At 40.2% G+C, this 21457-nt stretch overlaps 1 protein-coding gene across 1 annotated transcript in view; it reads right to left on the bottom strand.

Moving 5' to 3' along the window:
* The window catches only part of NUP42 (nucleoporin 42), a 1164542-nt gene extending 1144562 nt beyond the window's left edge, over positions 1 to 19980 (bottom strand). The window contains exon 1 of the mRNA XM_050783137.1: positions 19977 to 19980. The gene's annotated coding sequence lies outside the window, so the exon portion shown is untranslated. The remainder of the gene's footprint in view (positions 1 to 19976) is intronic.
* Between the last annotated feature and the right edge of the window lie 1477 nt (positions 19981 to 21457).

Here is a 21457-nt window from a genome sequence, read left to right as displayed (position 1 = left end):
ATTCTTAATTGATTTGAGCTCAAAGCAAACAAATAAATAAATCAACAGGAAAGGCTAACATACCAGATTTTACCCAACAGGGATCTCTAAGAACCGTCAATCCATTTACAGAGGTCACCAAATGGTCAAGTCATAAAACCAAAAGAAGCAGGCACAAGAAATGAAGCAAGCACTCAAAAATAATCCAAATCAAATCTTGACTATGCTACCAATGGGCAAGAATCTGGAGTATAAAACCAAGAGTTGGATTCACCATTGGGTCTCTGATCACCTGTCAGGTGTAGAATCACAAAAGGCTCCAAGGGGCTTGTTGCTTAGGTGGAGTTCATGGAGAGCAGAAGGTGAAGTCCAAACCTATCCAAGTCACAGAACCAAACTGTGCAAGACAAAATGTACCTCAAAATGAAAGGGATTAACTTATTTAGAGTATAGCATTGGAAAAACCTTCATTAATGCAGGATGTCTCAAAGAAAAGGAAGGGATCCTGGGGTTTTTTAGAATCAAGTGATGCAGGGGAGGCAAGCTCCAAACTGGAGCTTAGTCTGGGAGGGTTCTTTGCTTCATCCAGGAAAGAATTCAAGGGCAAGCTGATGGTAGAAGAAACAGCTTTATCCAAGTGGCAGTGTTACAGCTCCGTGACTGCTCCTGCAGAACAAGGCTATTTCATAGGCAGTGTGCTGAGAGTAGCAGCTCAGGGGAATTCTGCAGTCATGTTTATACCTACCTTTAATTGCTTGCAGGTTAAGGGGTGGTTTATGTAGAAATTTCTAGGAAAAGGGTAGTAACTTCTGTCATGTTCTGTAGTGTTAAGAATTTTTACATTGTTGTACAAACAATGTCCAGGACACTTTCATCTTCCAAAACTGAGACTCCATACCCACTAATTGACTCCCTATCTCTCCTTATCCCAGCTTCGGCAACTACTTTCTATTAGTCTGACTATTGTAGATACCTCATATAGGTGGAATCATATAGTATTTTTTTATGATTGGCTTATTTCAGGTAGCATGATGACCTCAAGGTTCATCCAAGCTGTTCATCCAATTCATGTGTCAGAATTTCCTTCTTTAGTTTAAGGCTGCATAATATTGTATTGTATGTATATATGACATTTTGTTTACCATTTATTCATCGATGGACACTTGGGTTGCTTCCACCTTCTGGAGATTGTGAATAATGCTGGTAAATCTTGACGTTTTAAAGAGTAATTAAAAACCTGGGCCGGGCACAGTGGCTCACATCTGTAATCCCAGCACTTTGGGAGGCCGAGGCCGGCGGATCATTTGAGACCAGGACTTTGAGACCAGACTGGCCAACATGGTGAGACCCATCTCTACTAAAAATACGAAAATTAGCCGGGGTACTGGTGCGCACCTGTAATCCCAGTTACTCGAGAAGCTAAGGCAGGAGAATTGCTTGAACCTGGGAAACAGAGGCTGCAGTGAGCCAGTTGCACCACTGCACTCCAGCCTGGGTAAGAGAGTGAGACTCTGTTTCAAAAAAAAGAATAAATAAATAAATAAATAATAAAAACCTGACTGGCTGGAAAATATCCAGAGCTTCAAGTCATACATTATGCATTCTTTCATTCATTGCTTCAACATTTATTGAGCAGTTACTATAAGACACTATTGAAAGCACTGTACGGAGAAACAGTACAGTGAATTAAACGTAAAGTCTAATCTCAGTAGTGTGTGTCTAATAAACTTTGTTTTATACTGTTATTCTTAAATTATGCACTCCTGTAAATAAATCCTGGCCATTTCAAGCTTAATAAAAGAGACTAAAAGAAGGATAATATAGATCAAGGGAAAGCAACTGAGATCAAAGGCAAAACAGGAATTCCCCAAAATGTCATCTGGGAGAGTCCTTACATGCATACACTTTTTCATGAATGTGTGAATCCTTATGCTGTATTCTCTCAGAGTGCCTTGTGGACTCATCAAAAAGCCCTGATACTTTGTTTTTTACTTAAATTATTTTTAAGGCACCAAATAGTTGTACGTATTTATGGGGTACAGAGTGATGTTTTAATACACATATACAATATGTAATGGCCAAATCAAGGTAATTATCATATCTGTCACCTCAAAGACTTATCATTTATGTTGGGGACATTCAAAACCCTCTCTCCTAGCGATTAGAGAATATACAATAAATCATTTTTAACTATAGTCACCCTCCAGTGCTATAGAACACTGGAACTAATCCCAACACTTTGGGAGGCCGAGGCGGGCAGATCACGAGGTCAGGAGATGGAGACCATCCTGGCTAACACGGTGAAACCCCATCTCTACTAAAAATATTTAAAAATTAGCCTGGCTGAGGCAGGAGAATGGCGTGAACCTGGGAGGTGGAGGTTGCAGTGAGCCGAGATAGCGCCGCTACACTCCAGCCAGGGCGACAGAGCGAGACTCCGTCTTAAACAAACAAAAAACACTGGAACGTATTCCTCCTATCTAGCTGTAATTTTTATTTTTATATTTATTTGTTTGTTTGTTTGTTTGTTTATTTTTTAAGACAGAGTCTTACTCTTGTCACCCAGGCTGGAGTGCAGTGGTATAATCTCAGCTCACTGCAACTTCCACCTCCCAGGTTCAAGCGGTTGTCCTGCCTCAGCCTCCCTACTAGCTGGGATTACAGGTGCCCGCCACCACGCCCAGCTAATTTTTGTATTTTTAGTAGAGATGGTGTTTCACCATGTTGGTCAAGCTGGTCTCGAATTCCTGAACTCAGGTGATCCACCCACCTCAGCCTCCCAAAGTGTGGGATTATAGGCTTGAGCCTCCGTGCCCAGCTAATTTCATATCCTCTAACTAACCTCTTTGCTTTCTTCCCTCCCTCCTATGCCTCCCCACCTCTGGTAACAACTATTCTACTCTCTACTTCTTTGAGATCTACTGTTTTAGCTTCCACATATGAGTGAGAACACATGGTATTTATCTTTCTGTGGCTGACTTATTTCACTTAATGTCTTCCAGACTCATACATGTTGTTGCAAATGTCAGGGTTTCATTATTTTTAAAGACTGAATAGTATTTAATTGTGTATATATACCACATTTTCTTCATTCACTCATCCACTGATGAACACTTAAGCTGATTCCATATCTTGGCTATTATAAATAGTGCTGCAATGAACATGGGAGTGCAGGTATCTCTTAAACATACGGATTTTATTTCCTTTGGATATGTACCCAGTAGGATTGGTGGATCATAAAAACTGTTATCTTTATAATGTTCAGTCATTCTATCCGAGAATGGAAGATTCTTTTCCATTTGTTCAAGTCTACTTTTGTATCTATCAGAAGTGTTTTAAAATTTTGCTGATTAGGTTTGTACATTGCTTTTTAAATTTATTCCTAATATTTTATCTTTTTGTTCATTCTCTAAATGAGTTTTCTTTATCATAATGTCCTCTAATTGGTTATTGCTTATATATAAAGCCTATTGATTTTCATTTGTTAATTTTATAATCTACCACTTTATTAAATTATTTCTGTTGGTTCGAATGTTGGTTCTGTAGGATTTTTCTATTTATGCTATCATATCTGCAAACAGATAGTTTTTTTTACCCATTCTTATGCCTCTAATTGATTTATTGTATCTAATTGCATTGGCTAATACTCTAATACAATTTCTAGTAACAGGGACTCTAACAGGCATCCTTGCCTTGTTATAATCTTAGTGAAAACACCTTGAATGTATTTCCATTAAATAAGATGTCAGCTTTAGGATTCAGACACACACATACCACATATAAAGAAAGTATTTCTCATTTTCTGTTCTCTTGAGTATGTTTTGGTTTTTAAATTATGAATGGATGTTGAATTTTGTCAAGGGCTTTTTCAGCATATATGGAGATAATAATATGATTTTTCCCCATTAGGTTTATAAATTTTGTTTATGATATTAATTAATTTTCTGATACTGAACTAATCTTGTGTACTCCAGAAAGGTTTTGAAATGTATTAAAAGTAATGGTGAAAACCGCAATTACTTTCACACCAACCTAATAAAACTTAAAGTGAGTTAAGTTAAAATGTTATATACAAAGTGAAATATTGTATCCTAAAAATTGCTCAAAAGGCCTGAAAAGTGTATGCCCTCATCATTAGATGCATCAAAAAGATTTCCAGGATTATGTATGTTACTATATAAAAGGAAGCTTACATAGGCTAAGAATAATTTAATAGAAGAGTAATTTATGGAGTTATCCCATGACTAAGTGTGCCATGCAAAAATAAACACTCATGTATGTATATATAAGAATATACCACTCAGGAATCAAAATCAGACCACATAATTACAATAACCAGGTGTGAGCACTTCTTTGCAGCACTCAAGCCAGGATGGCCTATGTGAAGTGATGTTTGGAGTAGGGTCTAAATCAAGTTTCTCAACCTGAAATCACCTGGAGCTTTACAAACTTTTGATGCCCTCCAGAGAGTGCAATTTGGGTAGTCTGAAGTCCATTCTGGTTTACTGGAGTGTTAGAAATCTTCCCAGGTGATTCTAATGTTCAACCAAGGTTGAGACCCTCTGATCTAAATGCTTGCTCTACCTTGTTATTCACTTCATAAATATTTATTGGATGCCCACTACATGCATAGTGATAACTACTCTGTATGATTGTGCATGAGTCTTCACAAACATTTTAGTTTTCCTTCTAGGTATATGATAGGATAACATTTCTCTTCCCTTTAAGATATACATGGACAAGTCACGTGCTTTAGCTAATAAAATGTGGGCAGAAATTATGTGTGACACTTCCAAGCTGAACCTTTGAAAGCCAGTACACAATTTATAACACTCCCTTTTCCCCTGCTTCTGTAATTGAGAAGTCAGTGTTGAGATGGTCCCCTGTCATCCTGGATCCCTGATGGCTACAATGAGTGAAGTTTCCCTGCTGACCTGTACCAGGCAGGTATGTAGCATGAATGAGCAAGTTGTGTTGGGTTAATCCACTGGGATGTTGGAGTTCTGGCAGCAGCATAACCTAGGCCATTCCTCCCATTACACTCAAATACAGAGATGAGTCCATTGTAGACCTGGACTTCAAAAGGTTCCATTCTTAAGGGGAGACAAAACATGGACACGAATAGATATAACCCAGAATGCAAAGTGATATGAGCATGTGAAGCATTAGTCTTGAGTTTGATTTTTTGTTTTCATTCATTTAACAAATATCTGTATAGGTATACCGTACCTTTAGTTTCTTTCTTTCTTTCTTTCTTTTTTTTTGAGAGACAGAGTCTTGCTCTGTAGCCCAGGCTGGAGTGCAGTGGCGTGGTCTCTGCTCACTGCAACTTCCACCTCCTGGGTTCAAGTGATTTTCCTGCCTCAAATGTCCAAGTAACTGGGACTGCAGACATGCGCCACCATGCCTAGCTAACTTTTGTAGTTTTTAGTAGCGACCAGGTTTCACTATATGTTGGCCAGCCTGGTTCTGAACTCCTGACCTCAGCTGATCTGTCCGCCTCGGCCTCCCTAAGTGTTGGAATTACAGGCGTGAGCCATCGCACCTGGCCTGCACCTCCACTTTCTTATGAGGATCAAGATGCCTACATGGGAAAGGGTGTTACATACACAGGTGTGTGTGCGTGTGAGATAAATGGAATTATCCATGCAAAGCACCCAAACTAATGCCTGAATCATTTTTTGCCTCTTGACAAATGCTGATACTAGCTAACTTTTGTATAGCACTTATTATGAGCCTGGTATGATTCTAAGGGCTTGACATATGTTAGTTCATTTAATCCTCACAACAACTCTGACACTATTTTTAATCCCAATTAAAAATGAGGAAACAGAAGCATGGAACGTTTAAGTGACTCCCCCAGGTTATTCAGCTTGTAAGCAGAGGAGCGTATCTGCTCTAACGCTCATGCTGGTAACGTCCTCATCATTATTAACCACAGGTGCGAGACCCTTCTGTTCAGAGTCTTGTCTCTTAGTAATTCGAGTCTGGCCCATGGTATTTACTCATTTATGGGTGAGTGACACTCCTCAGTGCTCCTAAGACTGTGATGCCATGAGCAATAATAGGTAACCTTGGCCCAAAAGTGTGTGGAGATAAACCATGTATCAAGGTAATTTTGATGATGTGGGAATATAGAGATTAATAGATATTTAAAAATAGTCAGGCAATTCTAAAAGCAAATGAGCCTTCTTTCTATACCCTGGAATATCCATGCCTGAGAGCCTGAGCAGAATTTGGGGAAATCAAAAATGGTCTCCCCAGGCCAAGCTAGGGACCTGCTGATGAGCCCTTATATTCAATGTAAGCTCTCATTTACTTTAGCTGCATTTTAGATTTGTCTCCCGAGTGACATAAGGGAGAGCTTTTATAAACACAAAACACAAATTTGATGTTTGAATTCCAGCAGCCGGCCCTGCTCTCAGACTCCCGGACTCCGGGTTCCCGTTTCCCAAGGCCTGGGCTCTGCTCGTCTCCGGCCCTTGAGGCGCCACTTGGAATCCTTCACTGCTTTCTCTCCTCTCTTCACTAGATTTCAAGCCCTTATGAATGGCGGCAGCTCATACTTCACAGGTGCTTTCAAGGCAGTTAATTAATGCTAATTAAGCTGAAAATATTTAAAATTTAATTTGATAAACATTCATCAAGTTCCCCACTGCATGCCAAATACTCTTCTAAACACTGGTAATGAGGGCAGAAAGATCTAGCATGGTGATTTACACTAAATAGCAGTTCAATAAACGTGTGTAGCATAAAGGAAGGGCTCTTAGTTTGCTCATCATAGGGCTCAGTATCTGATGGGAAAGGCAGACAAATAAGAAAATACCTGCCACGTAGAGTGGGAATTACCAGGGAGGAAGGTAAGCAAGAACTGCTTGCTCAGGAAAGAGGTCACACCTGTGAAAGGACAGGTAGGAGCCAAGTCAGGTCATTGAGGGAGGGTGGGCCTAGGATGGGGAGGCGCAGAGCAGCATGCTGCGCTCAGTCCTCTCCTGGGGCTGCTGCAGGACAAGAAGGCATTTATGGGGAGAGGGGAGGGATGAGGCTGCAGAGCGTGGCAGGGGCCAGCCCAGGGAGGCCTCACTTGCAATTTAACCTGGGGAGTTTGGAGGAATTTAAATAGGGGAATGCATGACCAGATTTGTGATTTACAGCTCTCTGACAGCAGTTCAGAGGTGTATTTGGAACGTGGGAGCACAGGGCAGAAAACTAGTGACAGGAGCAATTGTGAAGTAGGCCCAGCAGGGATAGGGTGTGACCGAGACAGTAGTGGCAATGGAGAGAGGGTCAGAGCCTGAGACATTTAAGAGAGAAACTTTTGAAAGGATGTGAGCGGGGAGGGCAGAACAGAGGAGATGAGGAACACTCTAATTGTTTTTGCTTGATCCCTTGGGAAGAGAGGAATAAACTTCACCCAGACAAGGTGAGTAGGAAGAAGAGTAGGTTTGGGAAAATCGAAATAGTCTTCTTATGATGGGTGGAAGCATCTATGACGCTTTCAAAGGAGGTATCCGGGAGGTACTTGGCTGTCCTGTATGATGACAATGCAGGTGATGATGGTGATGCCATCCTGAAGAGAAGGTAAACAGGCAGAACAACCCCATGTATACTATTCTTTGTAAAATGATTCTTTTTGGCCAGGCGCAGTGGCTTGTGCCTATAATTCCAGCATTTGGGGAGGCTGAGGTGGGCCAATCAGTTGAGCTTAGCAGTTCCACACCAGCCTGGGCTACATGATGAGACCCCCATCTCTACAAAAAAATACAAAAATTAGCCAAATGTGGTGGCAGGTACCTGTAGTCCCAGCTACTCAGGAGACTGAGATGGGAGGATCATTTGAGCCCAGGAGGTCGAGGGTGCAGCGAGCTGAGATCATACCACTACACTCCAGCCTCGGCAACAGAGCAAGACACTGTCTCAAAATAATTAATTAATTTAATTCAATAATTTTTTATTGTACTTAAAAACACACATAACCTAAAATTTATCATCTATACCATTTCCAAGTGTACAGTTTGGTAGTGTTAAGTATATTCACATTGTTCTGCAAACAATCTCCAGAGCTTTTACATCTTATAAAACTGAAACTCCATACCCATTAAACAGCAACTCCCCATTTCCCCTTCCCCAGTCCCCTGGGGACTATTCTCTTTTCTGTTTCTATGAATGTGACAACTCTAAGTATTTAAAAATCGCACAGTATTTTTCCTTTCGTGACTAGCTTATTTAACTTAATATAATGGCCTTGTTATAGACTGAATTGTGTGCCTCCTGATTCATATGTTGAAGCCCTAACTCCCAGTACCTCAGAAGTTGACTGATTTGGAGATAGGGGTCTTTTAAAAGGTGATTAAGTTAAAATAAGGCCTTTAGGATGGGCTCTAATGCAATCTGACTGGTGTTTTCATAAAAAGAGGACATTTGGACAGAGAGACTCCAGGGATGCATGTGTGCAGAAAAAAGTCCATGTGAGGACGCAGTGACGAGGCAGTCACCTGCAAGCCATAGAGAGTGTTCTCAGGACAAACAAAGCTAGCTGGTGCCATGATCTTAGACTTCAAAACTTAAGAACTGTGAGAAAATAAATTCCTGTTTGTAAGCCATCTAGTCTGTGGTATTTTGTTATGGCAGCCCTAGCAAACTAATACAGGCCTCAAGGTTCATTCATGTTCTAGCATGTATTAGAATTTTTTTCCTTTTTAAGGCTGAGTAATATTCTAGTTTTGCTGTTGTTGTTGTTGTTGTTGTTGTCATGGAGACAGGATTTTGCTATGTTGCGCAGGCTGGTCTTGAACTCCTGGTCTCAAGCACTCTGCTAGCTTTGACCTTGCAAAGTGCTGGGATTACAGACATGAGCACTGCACAAGCCCTGTTGTATTTTTAGATTACATTTTCTTTATCCACTTATTTGTCAATAGACACTTGAGTTGTTTTCACCTTTGGCTAGCGTGAATCATGCTACTATAAATGTGGGTATACAATATCTCTTCAGTATCCTGCTTTTAATTCTTTTCAATATATACTCGGACATGGAATTAATGAATCATATAGGAATTCAATTTTTAAAATTTTGAGGAACTGCCATATTATGCTATTTATCCCATTTTAAATCTGCCCCATTTTATATTCCACCAACAGAGCACAGAGTTCCAATGTATCTGTATCCTCACCAGTACTTAGTTTCTGTCTTTCTTATGGAAGCCATGGGTGTAAGGTGATATTTCATGTAGTGTTGATTTATAGTTCTCTAATGATTAGTGATGTTGAGCATCTTTTCATATGCTTCTTTAGGCCATTTTCATAAGATCTTTGGAGAAATGTCTATTCAAGTCCCATGCCCATTTTTAAATCAGGTTTTTGTTGTTGCTGAGTTGTAGAAATTCTTTATATATTCTGAATATCAACCCTTTATCAGATATATGATTTGCAAATATTTTCTCCCATTCCATAGGTTGCCTTTTCACTCAAAGGATTGTGCCCCTTGATGCAATGAAATTTTTAGTTTTGAGGTAGACTGATTTGTCTATTTTTACTTTTGTTGCCTGTGCTTTTTGGTGTCATATCCAGGAAATTCTTGCCAAATCCAGTGTCATGAAGCTTTTCCCCTGTGTTTTCTTCTAAGAGTTTTATAGTTACATATACACGATTCTTTAACAAGTTTGGATATGTAGGAAAGGAGAAGAGGGGAGAATCTGAAACCAGGGAAGAATTATTTTGAGATGAGCAGAGATGTATCCTACTTCTAAGCTAAGAGAAAATACCAGAGCAGAGCTAGAACTTAAAGCTACAGAAGAAAAAGAATAATGAGTGGGTCTCAGACATCATGGAGGTATGTGTGTGAGGGGGAAGAAGGTGATGTCCAAAGGCCAGAAGAAGGGGGTGAACCAGATATAAGAGAAGCACCTTTTCCTCTGACAGGAGGTGAAGGAGGTAGGATGAGTGTGGTGGAGCTGAGGTTGTTAATTGAAGGCATATTATGGAGAGATATGCTTCAAGAGGGCTTCCATTTTTTTCAGTGAATCAGTCCCAACATCATCTAATGAGAGTAATGGAAGAGATGATGGTAAATGGTGAAGTTGGGGAGAAGTTGCTTAGGGAAACAGGAAGGGGCTGCCCTTGGACATGTTAGAAGAACTGTGAAACCCATTAGGCCAATGGATGTGAATTGATGCTGGTACCAACCCCATGTAGTTTTATCATGCAGTCCCTAGCAGCTCAGGTGGAGGATGAAGAAGTCAGGCTGTTGGATTGAGGTTAGTGTCAGGGTTTTCATGTCTGACATTGTATTTTTCATCTTTAGAAATTTAACTGAGTTTTTAAAAAAATATCTTTCACGTCTCTGTGTAATATGCACATGCCTTTGTCTATCTTAACATAATGTTGAATTGTCTTGTCTACAAATTTTATCATTAATGCCATTTCTAGGTCAGTTTCTATTGATTTTTTTTCCCTCCTCATTACAGACCATGTTTTCTTGCTTCTTAACATGCCCAGTAATTTTTTATATAATCCAAGTTGTGGTGGGTTTTATTTATACATTTTCCTTTTTTTTAGCTTTTATCACAAAGTTATCATTTAATATATGTCCAACACCAGAAATTCTGAAAGCATAGAAAGAAATATACATTTCTGACAGGTAATAGAGCACAACATTTTCATTTCATAGAAATTTAAACTTATAATGTGGACTCTTTGTATATTTATTTTTAAACAAATGATATTATTACAGCTTTTATCTTTGATTAATACGTACAATTTTTCAAGTAAATCAAGGCTGAGATATATATTGTTTATAAAATTGCTCCAAATATATATGAAATTTTATTTTAAGAAGGAATAATCAATAATTTTTCTCTCACCTTTTTTTTTTTAATCTAAAGATACCATATGGTACAGTGGAAACAGAAGGAGATTGGGGAAATCGAGAAATAGTTGAGTTTCAATCCTGCCTTCGTTTATTATTTCTCTGGGCTCAAATCAATTACCCTTCTGCATCTCATTCTCCTTATCTATAAAGTGATAAGATTGGAGTTAGTATACTGAAGTTTCCTTGTATGTCTAAAAGTGCATGATTCTAACATAAATATTTTTAAAATATTGAATAATTCTTGAAAATATGTATATACACACGAATACCAAATACACCCTATATAATTATCAGGAAAGCCATTGTAGATTCTAGTCTTCTTTCTGTTTTCTTTTTTTTTTTTTTTTTTTTGAGACAGAGTTTCACTCTTGTTGCCCAGGCTGGAGTGCAATGGCACAACCTCGGCTCAATGCAACCTCCGCCTCCCGGGTTCAAGCGATTCTCCTGCCTCAGCCTCCCAAGTAGGTGGGATTATAGGCATGCACCACCACACCTGGCTGTTATTTATACACTTTTCAAAATTTGTAAAAATAATCTTGAGCCTTGTTCTAAGATGCAGTTAACTTACTTTGTAACACCGATTTCTTTAATCATTCATGTGTTTGCTCTTGCCATGTTTAGGGAAGGCCATCAGGCAGGGACAGGGTGAAGGAGAAAGGACAGTACTACTTTAGACCTTCTGGGAGTCTGTGCAGGGGTTCACCAGTAAAGAACTGAGCAGACCTATATTGGGAAGGAGACCAGGGGGTTGAAACCAGTGAAATGGCTGAGACATGTTCTTTAAGATGTGACTTCATGCCCTGTGACCTACAAATATTGAGTGAGAGACCCCAAAACTCATGCTATGCTTAGTGTGATTGGGTTTCCTGTAGAATCCAGCAGGGGACGTCCATGTCGCCACAAGGCCAAACCAAGGTGGCCCATGAAGACTTAACTTGTGAAATAGAGAAGATTAGGAAGAAATAGGTCTGGGTTTGCAAAAATTATGAGGAGGATGGAAAAGGTACAGTTCTTCTGTTCTCACACATGAATGTGATGTTTGGATCTGCTCATACACGGTAGATAAGCAGGGGAACAAACCAACAAAATGTGGTGTTAGTCTGAGTACCCCTGAGAAGGAGACATCACAACAGAATTAAACATGCAAGAAACTTACAAGGAGAAACATCTGTCACAGAAAATGGGGAGGGAGAGGCTGGGAGAATCATCAGACCCTGAGTGAATCCCTAGTGCAGGAGAGAGGGAAGGAAAGAGGGGTGTGTGGGTGGAAGTGTCTGAGACTTCCTTAAATTCTATCAGGAATTTAAGATGTTTAAAACTAGGGTCACATTTTTATTGCGCCAGGAGGAACCTGGCAACACCACCAGGCAGTCTTCTAGCCAGAGTCACCTGATAGAGGATTCTCGTGTCTCCTGGAAATGAGCCTGCCTCGTTATCACTGTCACCAGAAACAGCAGATAAGGAGGTGACTATGCTTTTTGCTTGTGTCAGCAGAACCAAAAAAACCCATGACATCATTGAAGACATTGACCCATGGAGGAGTGGACCATGCACTGAGGCACACACACAAATACACAGAGCCTCATCTTTTTCTTCTTAGCCCAGTTCACCTTCCCTGTGGTTATCTCACATTGTTGTCTCACGTTTGTATAATTTTCTTGATGCAAATGTTTAATAAATGTGCCAATGTCAATTTCCTGGTTTGGATCATGTACTATAGATGTATAAGTTATCACTGTGGTGAGGAGGTGGGGGCTATGTGAAGGTTCTCCTAATCTCTCTATTATTTTTGCAACTTCTAATTAGTCTATAATGATTTTGAAATAAAAAGTTTTTGAATAATGTTTAACACAGAATCCCAAACATGAGTAAGCCTGCTGGTTTTAAGAACACAATAAAAACACACAAAAAAGATAGCCTTCATTATGGAAGCAAATCTCGACATAATAAAAGACATCTGAAAGAAATGATAGAAGAATGAATGTCATACCACAGAGCAACAGGCCTAAAGGAATATATCGTGTGCCTTCAGAGACAAGGCCGCAAACTTAGCAGAAAGGAGAACGGAACACATCACAGTTTTCCTGGCTTTAAGTGGAGTTGAACAGCATTTGAAGTGGATTGAAAATAATGACTATGATGTTAAGCCCAGCAGCCTACCATTTCGTGGAATCTAGTTTTGCTTGGAGCCATATAAGCTGCTGCTTTAAGAAAGGAAGAAACCGAAAACAACAAAAGCAGGATTTCTTTTTGAATCCAGACCAGAAGAAACAAAATCAGGGCAAATGAGTCATCTACCTCTGCTACTGCACATCTGGCTTCTAATATGATGGTCCTATTCACCACCTCTTTCTCCATCCTTTGGAAGCCACAACATCTCACCATATCACCATATCACTCTCATCAAGCAAACGTTACCTCTTTTTTTTTTTTTTTTTTTTTTTTTTTGAGACGGAGTCTCGCTCTGTTGCCCAGGCTGGAGTGCAGTGGCCGGATCTCAGCTCACTGCAAGCTCTGCCTCCCGGGTTCACGCCATTCTCCTGCCTCAGCCTCCCGAGTAGCTGGGACTACAGGTGCCCGCCACCTCGCCTGGCTAGTTTTTTGTATTTTTAGTAGAGATGTGGTTTCACCATGTTAGCCAGGATGGTCTCAATATTCTGACCTCGTGATCCACCCGCCTCAGCCTCCCAAAGTGCTGGGATTACAGGTGTGAGCCACCAGGCCCGGCCACGTTACTTCTTTTATCCAGGCCTAGTCCTACATTTATTCTATTAGGAATTCAAACTGTTTAAAACTAGAGTCACATTTTTGTGGGAGTGGTTTATTTTAATTAGTTTTTTCACATATTACTCTTGAGATTTTACTGTTGAATTTTTATTTTTGAAGGGGGAGTTTATTTTTTGTTTGATTTAGAGCAAGGGTCTCACTCTGTCACCCAGGCTGGAGTGCAGTTGCCCAATCATAGCACGATACAGTTTCAAACTCCTGGGCTCAAGTGATCCTTCTACCTTAACCTCCCAAGTAGCCAGAACTATAGGCACATACCACCACAATCAGCTAATTTTAAAATTTATTTTAAAGATGGAGTCTCACTCTGTTGACCAGGCTAGTCTCAAACTCCTGGTCTCAAGTGATTCTCCCAGCCTCAGCCTCCCAAAGTGCTAGAATTACAGGCATGAGCCACCATGCCTGGCCAAACTTTATAGTTTTTAATGTTGTGTCTGTAATTCCTTTTTCCCATCAGCCTATTATTTATATTGTACAAGATTCAATAATAACATGGTGATTTTTAGTAATACATATCCCAGGTTACTATTTCTTCTTGTATTTTAATTTTCATTTCCCTGGGTACTAACGTCATCCTTTCTTGTATTTTCTGGCCATTTGTGTATCTCTTTTGTTGTGACACAGATAGCCTAAATTTTTCTCATTTTTCTATTGCCTTATTCCCTTTCTAATGTGTCTGAGGTTTTTGTTTTTGTTTTTTGAGACAGAGTCTTGCTCTGTCGCCCAGGCTGGAGTGCAGTGGCATGATTTCGGCTCATTGCAACCTCTACCTCCCAGGTTCAAGTGATTCCCCTGCCTCAGCCTCCCGAGTAGCTGGGATTACAGGCACACGCCACCACGCCCAGCTAGTAGAGATGGAGTTTCACTGTGTTCATCAGGCTGGTCTCGAACTCCTGACCTCGTGATTTGCCCCCCTCCCCAGCCTCCCAGAGTGCTGGGATTACAAGCGTGAGCCACCATGCCCAGCCATGTGTATGACTTTTAAAAAATCTACTCTGCCTGTAATCCCAGCACTTTGGGAGGGTGAGGTTTGCAGATCACCTGAGACCAGCCTGGTCAACGTGGCGAAACCCCGTCTCTACTAAAAATGCAAAAATTAGCTGGGCGTGGTGGTGAATGTCTATAATCCCAGCTACTTGGGAGGCTGAGGCAGGAAAATCGCTTGAACCTGGAAGGTGGAGGTTGCAGTGAGCCAAGATCGTGCCACTGCATTCCAGCCTGGGCAACTGAGAGAAACTCCCTCTCAAAAAAAAAAAAAAAATTCTACTCTGGAAGTTCATTTTTTATCTATCATATATGAGCCAAATATTTTAACAGTTACTCTTTATTTAATGTACTCTTTTCTTGCCACTCTGCTTTTAATCAAGATATGTGCACACAGTTTAAAAAAACAATAAGCTCATGCCTAGAAGTAGATTTCCCTTGACGCTAATGAAGCTTAAACTTCAGGGCCTTCACTTGCAAGGCCCTGGGAGAGGCTCTGTTATGAGGCCATAACAGTGTACCACATTGTCATGAGTTTTTGTAAAATTTGCAAAGCAAGATGTATATTAATTTCTATTTTTGTTTTGTGCAGGTTTGTTACAAGGGTATATGGTATTGATGCTGAGGTTTGGGCTTCTATTGATCCTGTTGCTCAGATACTGTGAACATAGTACCCAATAGGAAGTACTCAATACAGTTCCCATCTTTATATCTGTGTGTATCCAAGATTTAGCTCCCACTTATAAGTGAGAACTTGTGATATTTGGTTTTCTGTTTCTGCATTAATTTGCTTAAGATAATGGCCTCCAGCTACATTCATGTTGCTGCAGAGGGTATTATTTCATTCTTTGCTGTGCCTGCATAGTTTTCTATGGTATATATATACCACATTTTCTTTATCCAATCCATGGTTGATGAGCACCTAGGTTGATTTCTTGTCTTTGCTATTGTGAACAGTGCTGCCATGAACATATGAGTACATGTGTCATTTTGGTAGAATGATTTATTTTCCTTTTGGTATATAGTGGGTCCAATGGTATTTCTATGTTTAGTTCTTTGAGAAATCTCTAAATTGCTTTGCACAGTGGCTGAGCTAATTTATATTCCCACCAACAGTGTATGAGTGTTCCCTTTTCTCCACAGCCTCGCCAACATCTGTTATTTTTTGACTTTTTAATGATAGGCATTCTGACTGCTGTGAGATGGCCTATCATTGTGGTTCTGATTTGTATTTCCCTGATGATTAATAATGTTGAGCATTTTTTTATATGTCTGTTGGCTGACAAAGTAAGATATATTAATGACAATCTGTTGCGACTGCTGCCTCTTCCTTCCTTTGTGTTTAGTGGTGTTGGAGCAGCTGCTGGAATTATTGGGGTCTGGCCAAGGGGATACTGAATTGGGGACATATGCTGTTTGGGTTTAGTGAGATACATTTATGTGGTTCACAGTCACTTCCACATATAGTAAAGTTATTGTTGGATATCTTGGTGTAGGTGTGGCTTTCAGAAATACATCTGCTCATCATGCTAACTCACCTAGCACTGTGACACTAAGGTTTGGGGCCAGAGGTCATACTGAGATATAAATGGGTTCTATTCTCCCAGCACTGGAAGTATGTGAGTAAGGGAGGAGAAATGAGGTTTGAAATTTCCATAGAAACTAGTCTATGGAAAATCCTTCCAATGTTCGGCTATGTAAATTATAAACAGAGGACAAGGTTCTCATCCATGCCTGGTCAAAATGGAAGTTCTCAACTGTAATAATGAATCCTTATATCAATACACAAAACAATATTACAAGGAGAACATAGATAACAAGTTGGTTTGTGAATAGTTTCAATTCAGAATATTAAGATTAATCACTGCACAAGAAAACTTTAAATGCCCTGAAATTTTACTGTTCATGTATTAAAGAAAGTGAACAGAACTTTTCAAAATTTTTCATAAATTCTATTAAATTAAATGGCATTACCAATAGCAAGGTGTGAGCTTAAAGAAACTTTTCTGTCCTTTCCTTTTTTTTAAGAGATAGGTTCTTGCTCTGTCATCCAGGCTGGAGTACAGTAGTGTGATCATAGCTCACTGCAGCCTCAACTTCCTGGGCTCAACTGATCCTTTTTCTTCAACCTCTGAGTAGCTAGGACTACAGGCATGGACCACCATGCCCTGGTAATTTTTTTTTTAAATTTTCTGTTGTAAAGACAGAGTCTTGCTATGTTACACAGGCTGGTCATGAACTCCTGGCCTCAAGTGGCCCTCCTGCCTCAGCCTCCCAAAGTGCTGGAATTACAGGTGTGAGTCATTGCTCCTGGCAGAAACTTTACTAAACTGTCAATAATAAAGAACAATTTCAGTTATCTGTGCTAAGTAAGGACTGTTTTATTCCTCCAAAAGAAATGGTGTGACATTATTTTTATATTACAATGAAGAGGCAGTCAAAAAATGTGTACCAAAAAATCAGGAAATGTTTTAAAGGGATGTGTCAGGTAGTTAATGAATAAAAATATGTTTTTTTCCCATATTTTGTGGTGTCTGTGGATTTGTTTTTTTTAAAATTTGTAACTTTTGTGTTTTCTAAATTCTAAATATTCACTTTTATAACTATTTTTATTTATAAATGTTTACTGTTTTGTTTAAACAGGACTCCCCTCTCCCCATATTGTAAGAACTTCAAGTGCCATAGAACCCAGATGTGCCCCGGTAGTATTTCAAAAGCTTATAATAAAACCAAGAAGTCTCCTCTGCTACTTCTCCATCCTTCCCAATCCCTAGAGTCATATATATATACACATATTTGCATATATATACACACACATTTTTTTTAGACAGAGTCTCGCTTTGTCACCCAGCTGTGATTCTACTAGTAATTTTCATATTCCAAAATAATACACTTATACTATTTCTTGATCTATCCAATTTTAGGTATTATGTAATGGCTTCTTCCTTGACAGATTCCAATTTAATCTAGTCATCCACTTTTACTCCTTTTACCATCTTTACATATTTCATCATTACTTTTAGTCAAATAAATAATGGTGCAATGGTGCAATCTCAGCTCACTGCAACTTCTGCCTCCCAGGTTCAAGCCATTCTCCTGCCTCAGCCTCCCAAGTAGCTGGGACTACAGGTGCCCGCCACCACACCAGGCTAGTTTTTTGTATTTTTAGTAGAGACGGGGTTTCACCGTATTAGCCAGAATGGTCTCGATCTCCTGACCTCATGATCTGCCCACCTTAGCCTCCCAAAGTGCTGGGATTACAGGTGTGAGCCACCACGCCTGGCCCATATTTTTCTTTTTTTAAAGCTGTGATTCTATTAGTAATTTTCATATTCCAAAATAATATGCTTATACTATTTCTTGATTTATCCAATTTTAGGCATTATCTAATGGCTTCTTCCTTGACAGATTCGAATTTAATCATCTACATTTACTTCTTTCACCATCTCTATGTATTTCATCATTACTGTTAGTCAAATAAATAATCAATATTTATGTCACAACTCTGCAAACATCATACATTTCAGAACCAAGACTTAAACCACAATTACAGCTTCTTTGTAATACAGCTTTGTGTTTTTGTTGAAGTTTCAAGTTGCTCATCTCTTTCCTTGTATAATATGCTATTCTCTAGTTTCCCTAATGCTTCATTTGATCATTCGCAGTTTTCAATTTCCCCTCTTTTCTAGGGCTCTTCCCTTTGGAGTCCTCCACTCTGTTCCAATCTGAGCTGTTACCTCCTCTGCCTGCTTTATAGCTCCTGTTCAAGATTTTCCTTTGACGTTGTCCTTATTGGATCCATATCTACTAGGTCTCTGTCTAAGTTTCCTCCCCTGTTTTCCCTGAGATAATCCTCTAATATATAAGAAGTAAATTTTCATGTATCAAATAATGTCTTTATTTTATACTTATATCAAACTGCTAGTTTTGCTAGGTATTTAATTACAGTTAAAAATCATTTTCTGACAGGGTGTGGTGGTTCATGGCTATAATCTCAGCATTTTGGGAGCCTGAGACAGGAGGATCATTTGAGGCCAGGAGTTCGAGGCCAGCCCGGGCAACATAGCAAGACCCCCCCCATCTCTATAAAACATTTTTTTTAAATTAGCAAAACCAAAAAACAATAATTTTCTCTCTATACTTTGGAAATATTGCTCCATTTTCTTCTAGATCCAGACTACCTGCTAAGAAGTTTGATATTATTCTGATACTTGTGATCTGTTCTTTCTGTAAACTTTAGGATCTTTTTTTTTTTTTTTTTTTTTTTGAGATGCAATCTTGCTCCATCACCCAGGCTGGAGTTCAGCGGTGCAATCTCAGCTCACTGCAAGCTTACCTCCCGGGTTCACACCATTCTCCTGCCTCAGCCTCCTGAGTAGCTGGGACTACAGGTGCCCACCAACACGCCCAGTTAATTTTTTGGTATTTTTAGTAGAGACGGGGTTTCACTGTGTTAGCCAGGATGGTCTCGATCTCCTGACCTCGTGATCCACTGGCCTCAGCCTTCCAAAGTGTTGGGATTACAGGTGTGAGCCAATGTACCCCACCAACTTTAGGATTTTCTTTTCATTCCTTGTGTTCTGAAATTCTGTGATGATTTGGAATAGCACGAAGGTGAGGATATATCATCACTTGTTATGTTAGCTAATCAGTGGATTCTTTCTGTCAGGATATTTAAGTTCCCATTTCTGGATTGATTTATTTGCCTGTTTGTCTATCTATATATGCATCCATATATCCATTTATCTACCACTCTATCTATTTACTTACTTGCCTAATTCTTCCTTTTCTATTTTCTCTGTTCTCTGAAACTCCCTTAGTCAATATTGGAACTCCTGCATTCATTCTATACATTTCTCATCTTTTCTCTAATACTCTCAACCTCTTTTTCTTTTACTTTACTTTGGGAAATTTCCTGGACCTTATCTTCAAAATATTTCATTGAATGTTTCTTTTGACTATTATATGTTTAATTTCTAAGAGCTCTGTCTTGTTCTATTTTGTTCCTTTTTCATAGCATCCTGTTCTTATATATGAGTATAATCTAACCTTTCTGAGGATACAAAACAAAGATTTTAAAAATGTTTCTTCTAGTGTCTGTTATTTCCTTTTTTGGTGAGTTTATTTTTCCTATTGGTTTGGTCAAATTTGTTTCGTGTTGGAGCATTCCCAAAATTATCTGGTATTCCTTGTTGTATTGTATTGTTTATATTCAAGAGTAGCCCATATTATGCTGATTAGAAACTCTGGTGGCATGGAGCTGACGTCTTGGCCACTGGGCTTCACTTTTGGACAACAGAAGAGAGCACTGAATATTTCACTTGAAGACCCACAGATGTCAGCGTGCGTGTGTTTTCCTCCCCCATTGTCCAGTCTGCAGGTTGGATTCCAGACTACTGATATACTGCATGAGGAGTAAAGGAAGAAGTCTCGGGTCCAATCACAGTCCATACAGACTTCGAATCAATTTCTCTGTTTTCAGAGCCTCACTTCTCCCTGCCCTAGGCCATACTTAGCCATACTAACCCTCTTCTGGTTGTTGCAGTAAATTGTATCTCTTCTCTTCCATATCCTTCTCAGGATTTTGGCTGCAAATTCTTCCACTATGCTAAATCAGTTACCAGCCATCCATTTGCTGTGATTCTTCCAAAAGTGGATTGAAATATCTCATCCTGATATCTTTTCTTCCATGTATATTTTTTTGCTCTTGTGGGTTTATACTTTTGTTTTAACTTCCCAATCATTTTAGTGAAGCCTTGAGAAAGGGGAAAGATAAAAACAGTCAACCTAGCATCTTTAACAGAAGGATTGCTTATCTTTTATCTTTGCTATGGTGATTTCTTAAATACAATTTTTAAAAATGTTAATATAGGTAAACTTGTCAGTTTAATGTAAAAAATTTCCCCCAAATGGCTCGACAATTTTCCCAACAATATTTGTCGATAGTCTTTACTGTCTCCGTTAATTGTAAATGTTGATTTTTGTCATATACTAAAATCCCTTATGTACATGGTCCTCTTTCTCAGTGTTCTATTATTTTTCCTGTACTAATGATGGCAGGCTGCAGCTGGGAGGGGTGCTGGGGTTGCATACTCCATGGAGCCTGTGGGAGCCCTGCCTCTTCTGAGTTGGGAGGGGCCCTCCCTGTGCTACTGCAGCCACCCAAATCGCAGCGGCAGACCCAGGCCTCCTACTCTAAGGAGCAGGCAGGATCCCTGCCCTCCTGGGTGGGGCTACAGCCACCCAAACTGCAGCTGTGGATCTGAGCCTTCCTGTGCTCTTGAGGGAGCCGGGAATAGGTAGGATCTGCCCTTTCAGGTGCAGCTGCAACCGCTGCACCCATGGCTGCAGACCTGGGCCTCTTGCTCCAGGAAGCAGGCAGGAGCTGGGGACAAGCGGGAGCTCCTGGATGCAGCTGTGGCTGCCCTCCCGGGTGCAGGACCCAGGTGTCTCTGAAGCCTGCACCCTCAAGTGCCCAGGAAGGACCCCCTGTCCCTGCAGGCTCAGGGGTGTCTGCTCCCACTACCTGGCCCCTCTCCACTCTCAGCGCTAATTTCCATCTGGGTTGGAATGGCAGCAGGAGGCAGACAGAGTCCTGGGTGGAAAGGGGTGGGGTCCCCAGTAAGGCCTCACCCTCAGGTTAGGGAGGTCCTGAAGGCTGGGGGCTGGGCTGCCAGTCTCAGGGACCTAAGTTGGGACTCGTGGTGCCTCTTCTGGGCCCACCTATGGCCACCCATGGATCAATCGGCACACACGTCCTCCCCTCTGAGGTCCATAAAAGCCCTGGGCGCAGCTAGAACAGGGCAGAGGAAAGCCAGAGACAAAGAGAGCAGAGGTTGG

Source organism: Macaca thibetana, chromosome 3 (genome assembly GCF_024542745.1).
Source record: "Macaca thibetana thibetana isolate TM-01 chromosome 3, ASM2454274v1, whole genome shotgun sequence".
Classification (NCBI taxonomy): domain Eukaryota; kingdom Metazoa; phylum Chordata; class Mammalia; order Primates; family Cercopithecidae; genus Macaca; species Macaca thibetana.
This window is presented reverse-complemented; position numbering and strand designations above follow the sequence as displayed.